Source organism: Macadamia integrifolia, chromosome 11, assembly GCF_013358625.1.
Source record: "Macadamia integrifolia cultivar HAES 741 chromosome 11, SCU_Mint_v3, whole genome shotgun sequence".
Taxonomy (NCBI): Eukaryota; Viridiplantae; Streptophyta; class Magnoliopsida; order Proteales; family Proteaceae; genus Macadamia; species Macadamia integrifolia.
The window spans coordinates 30,234,617-30,239,223 of record NC_056567.1 but is presented as its reverse complement, the minus strand read 5'-3'; the positions used below and the strand labels follow the sequence as shown (position 1 = coordinate 30,239,223).

Below are 4,607 nucleotides of genomic sequence, written 5' to 3'. Positions count from 1 at the left end.
CGGGGCAAAAAAAAAAAAAAAAAAAACAACTGTCCCATTCCTTTTACAAGTCTAAAAGAAAAGAAACAAAACAACTTAAAAATGGACCATTGCACCACCGGTTCAACCATAACTAAACTTAAAACACTTCAAAGGAAAACTTAAATTAAAACAGAGTGGACCCAGGCTGTTAAAATAGAACTGAGCCACATTAGGCCTGATCTTTCTTGACCTTCCTACTCTGGTATGTCTTTATTTCTGTATCACCAATATAATATCCAAAAGGGTATCTACGGGAAAGTCTATGCAGTAGTAGTTCGGGCCTGAATTTTAACTAAACTTGATCAGACCAAAGGATGTGCTTGAGGTTGAAACGCTAGACCAGTGATGGATTTGGATTCATCCAGCATATACCAACTTATCCCTACATATCCCCCGCCTTCATGAACGCCCATCCCCATAACATTGAACCACTCAATTTCAGATGATTCATTTAGAAAAATGCATGCTAGATCTGGTGCCAAGCCACCAAATGTTTTCTGTAGCAGCCCACCAACTGCTCCACCTCCCTAGTCCCTAAGACATAATCATAGTCCTTGCCTCCCAGGATTGTCATTGGCAATCAGGCTTACACTCTATTCCTGAGAAACATCACTTTCAAAATTCCCCAACTGCAAAATTTCTATTGGATTGCATACAATGGGCTCAAGCTCTACCCTGAGAACATCATCCCAAAATGGCTAAACTGCAATTATTATGAAGTAGCTTCCTTCTATCCAAAAATGCCATTCGATTCCCTTTTCTGAAATAAGCTTCATTCATATCCTTTCTTCCAAGCTAGAACTTCAAGTTATGTTCTATTTTGACTAAGAATATTGTAGGATTTTCACCCAACTCCAGGTTTTATTTAAGTTGTGAATGTTGAGGTTCACTTCCTATTCCACAAGTTCAAAATCCTCAACAATTTTACATATATAACTATCCAAACACCATATGTGATTCTAAAATATTTTACATATAAAACATTCCAAGATCTTAAGAATGTATAATCCTCAGATTATTCTCAAAAATCCAGTCAATATGTGGCATGGCCAAGTTATCTATCATATGTTTCTCTTGCACAGATTTCAGTTACCTTGCCAACATTTTTTCCACTTCATAAGTTCCTCAGTCCACAAATTATTATTATTTTGCAAATTCAATCTTTCTACTTCAAAATGAACTTTCTAGACATTATGGTATGGCCTCTTCAGAGAGAATGCCCCAAGCTGTCCCCATTGTGAGATTGTGGATCTATAAACCTTTACAAGGTATCAAAAAGAATTTCCACGACTGTACATGTTCAATAAGTTGTGTCTTTGTTTAAATGCTACCTATTTGGTAGCTTGCAAGTTCGATGTATAAAAGAGAGGAAAACAGTAGCAAGTCGCAATAGTCTCACATTATAACAATGAATAGTTATTGATAACCTCCTTTCATATCCAAGTTCCCTTCCTTAAGAACTCAGAAGGATTCTGATTATCAGCAGAAGTCATAGAAAACATCACTCAATCCAAACATCAGCCTTTCGACATAAACAAAAATACAATTTCTTCCTGGTTGCGCTATTTTGGTTTCAAGCTGCTCAATTTGCAATGCAAATATACCTGGCCATCTGAAATGACTCCCAGTCATTCATTATGTCTCATTATCGCCATTTCGTAAATGGCAATGAAGGAGCCCAAAATGCATCCCTCTCATTCAAATTCACATCGTACCAAATTTAGTAACTCGTCACAATCAAAGAAGAAAAATAAATGCATTCCGTTCAGATTGAAAAAAAAAAAGTGGTTAATTAGACTGCAACACCTATCCTAATTCAGAATTATATCCTGAGCTTCCAGGAAAATGTTGTTATCCGTAGTGATCAAGCACATCCTAATCATATGAAAACCTATATTTCTCAATCGCTTACATTCTCTATCCCAAAAAATCTAACAACACCTCCATCGTGTCATACGCGAATTATGACTCAATGATTTTACCGGCAAACACGGCACCAAGACCTGTTACTCAATACTCAATTACCCAAAGAATCTATGCAACTCCCTCGTAACATGTAAAAACTCAGAAAGATCAAATAAATCCAGCAAACAAAAAGCATCTTTAACTACCGATCATCCCACACAATCCTCATCAAACACACGGAAAAGACAGATAATTCAAACTTCTCAAACAGATAAAAATCGAAACGGAGGTGAAAGAATAACAGTAAAACATTACAGGCCTCCGGAAAACAATATTGCACGAACAAGAAGCTCAGATCAACGAGATCTCCGCAGAATCACATCAAACGTCAAAGCCGATCAAAGAATACAGAAAATTGAGAAAGATCTATAAGAGTCAATAATCAAGGACCAGATCAAGAGTATCAGAATCGTATTCAAGAATCATCTCACGTCCGAATTGAACATACCTGAGATCTCTTGTTTCGCTTTCTCGCTTTCTCGCTTTCTCTTTCTCTGTGCAAAGCAGACGATGATAGCGAGGAGCTGTAAGAGATGAGAAATGGAGACGTTTGACGGGCTGGCAAAGGGATACTTAAAAGTGAATTATTGCTCTCTCTCTCTTTTCCTTTTTGAGATTTGGAAAAATTATAATTTGGGGCGGGGAAATGGAGGGGACGGGAAAGACTAAAGAGAGAAAAGAGGACAGAAGGAAGAAATGAAAGGGAATTTTCTGTTTGGATACAGAAAAAACGCTGTTGTGCACAAATTCCTGGAAATTAAGAGAAAGATCCGGTCACGGTGGCAGTGTGGCACCGGCCATGGCCCATGGTGAGGTGGGGCCGTGTTTGAAAATTGAATAAAAGAAAGTAAAAGAAAAGAAAACGCTTTCCTTTCGTTTTTTGGAAAATATGTTTCCATGAATTTCGTTTCCTATTCCAGATTTTCATGGTGCCTATGTTGTGGTCCAGTGGTTTTTATCAGTTCTGATCGTTTATTGGTTGAAACTCGACAAGACACTGAGTCACTAACTGTGAATTCACGTGGATCAAAGTGAGTTGACTCAGTGACTCGGTTAATAATGATCCCTTCCCTTCATTCAAAATTAATTATTCAAGATTTTCACTTCATCAAAAAAATTATTCAAGATATTTGACAGAAGCAAAATAATCACATTGACTTTTTTTTCTTGTAGTATTGGAATATGGGCCTTCCCAATCCACACCATTACAGACGATCCATATGATATTGAGTGATGATACCGTGAACTAAATCCCTAACAATAGTTGATTAGAAGTCTCATTGAGTAGTTAATAACTTATTTACATATCTTTACCCAAAAACTAATAAATACTTGCCACCGTATTGATCTTCATTTCATCACCACGTTATTTGATCAATCCTCTTTGGTGAATTTACAAACGTATCCTAAACTATTTGTATGCCCTCTCGTTTTTTTTTTTTTAATTAAATGAATTTAATGCTTGAATTTTATTTTTTATTTTTTTGCAGATTTTTTTAATGCTAACAAGATTCTAAAGGGGCAAAGATGAAAATTTTCATGAATCACTCAAAAGGTTGTTAGCATAATCATCATTATAAAAGAGCAATATTTTTATTCTCGTCATTGTCCTACTTATTAATTTTTAAATTTAGAAAATAAGAATTATATATGATTCGTTGTTTCCCATCAAAGTCGTGTTATTATTTTCTTTTCTTTTTTTCTTAATAAAAATGGTGATCAAGTTAACTCCACCTGAACATTTTTTCTTATCATGACTTTCTAAATGCCTCTGGCTTGCATTCCTGGGCATCACACCATTTGTTATTAACGAGTTTCAGTATATTAAGACATACCAAACAGAACATAGTGAATGAAAAAATATTCTCCTAAAATTCCTTTCCTTCCTCATAAAAATATTTATAATTGTAATTGTAATTGCTCTAATACAATTGTAATTCATCCTAATTCAACAATAGACAACAAGGCTAGCAAATGAATGTGTTCCATACCATGTTCAATTTCCTCATTCTCGAGACTACATTGCATTTTATAAACTTATAGTCATTAGCGAAGTTGTTTGTATATTGCTAACACCAACTCTTCTATAACAATTGCAACTTGCCACTGGAGCTCTAGACTGATTGTGTGGGACTCATCTTTGAGTCAGTGACAATGCTATTGTTGAATAAGCAATCCATTTCTTGAGTAGGCCTATCCTTTGGTACATGTTTATCTAGGATAAAAGGTGGAGAGTGGTGGTAGATCTAGGATAATGATGCGGATTGCCGTCTTAAATACTATTTGTTTGAAAAATCTGAATTGTATCAATAGAATCAACTGATTTAGATCGAAATTAACCATGATTCTGATCGATTAATCTTGATCCAAAATCTTAAAATCGTGGAGTTTTCATATCAATAAGTTAGCCGATTCTAGAGGTTTTGGGACCGATTCCATATTTTAAATCTTAGTAAGCAATATAAAATTAGCTTCAGCCTTTCCAATTATGGACGCAAGCTTGACATAACCACATGAGTAGTTTTCTAGAGAAACAACAGATCTTAGTGGGGGCCAAATAAATGCATATTCTATTGGCATAACAGCAAGTCACTAAGAGGACTTTTTTCTTCTTTGATATA

General features: G+C 35.4%; 1 protein-coding gene across 2 annotated transcripts in view; it reads right to left on the bottom strand.

Annotated features, from left to right (window-relative positions):
- The window catches only part of LOC122093965 (villin-2), a 15,859-nt gene extending 13,270 nt beyond the window's left edge, over positions 1–2,589 (bottom strand). Inside the window, exon 1 of one of the 2 annotated variants that reach the window (XM_042664530.1) lies at positions 2,435–2,589. The gene's annotated coding sequence lies outside the window, so the exon portion shown is untranslated. Of the gene's footprint in view, positions 1–2,241; positions 2,379–2,434 lie in introns of those variants that run through there. The other variant, XM_042664531.1, reaches the window with a different exon arrangement.
- Positions 2,590–4,607: the final 2,018 nt, after the last annotated feature.